This window comes from Gopherus evgoodei, chromosome 1 (assembly GCF_007399415.2).
Source record: "Gopherus evgoodei ecotype Sinaloan lineage chromosome 1, rGopEvg1_v1.p, whole genome shotgun sequence".
Lineage (NCBI taxonomy): Eukaryota > Metazoa > Chordata > Testudines > Testudinidae > Gopherus > Gopherus evgoodei.
In genome coordinates, this window is record NC_044322.1 from 2495242 (window position 1) to 2496063 (window position 822).

The following is an 822-nucleotide window of genomic DNA, read 5'->3' on the forward strand; positions in this document are numbered from 1 at the left end:
TTGTTTTTTTTTCCCACTCTCAGATTTTGAGCACGCCACTGAATGGAGAACTCTCTACAGCATGGACTCTGTAGCCTGGCTTTCATTACATTACGGAACAACCACAGAATCATAGAATATCAGGGTTGGAAGGGACCTCAGGAAGTATCTAGTCGACCAAGACCCAGACAGATTTTTACCCCACTGCCCTAAATGGCCCCCTCAAGGACTGAGCTCATCACCCTGGCTTTAGTAGGCAAATGCTCAAACCACTGAGCTATCCCTCCTCCCTTGTTTATAGCACCTGGGATTCCCAGGTGGTCACCCATCCAAGTACTAGCCAGGCCCAGGATGGTTTACCTTCTGAAATCCGACAGGATCAGGGGTATTCAGTCCGGTTTGGCCATAGGTCACTGCTGCCTAGGTTGTCACCCACTTCTAATTCCCCTACCAATTTTTCCCTGTCTGTGAGCAGCAGGTGAAGTGGAGAACACCCCCTAGTCAGTTCCTCCAGCACTTGTACCAGGACGTTGTCCCCAGCACTCTCCAAATACTCTCCATGATTGTCTGTGAACTACTGTATTGCTCTCCCAACAGATATCAGAGTGATTGAAGTCTCCCATGAGAACCAGGGCCTGTGATCTGGAGACTTCAGTTAGTTGTCTGAAGAAAGCCTTATCTACTTCATCCTTCTGATCTGGTGGTCCATAGTACACGCCCACCACAACATCACCTTGTTGCTCTCACCTCTAAATTTAACACAAAGACTCTCAACAGGATTTTCTCCAGTTTCATACTGGAGCTCCAAGCAAGCATACCACTATCTTACATACAATGCAATTC

The 822-nt window shown here is 47.6% G+C and overlaps 1 pseudogene; it reads right to left on the reverse strand.

Annotated features, from left to right (window-relative positions):
• Window positions 1-271: 271 nt before the first annotated feature.
• On the reverse strand, window positions 272-390 carry LOC115644654 (annotated as a pseudogene).
• Window positions 391-822: the final 432 nt, after the last annotated feature.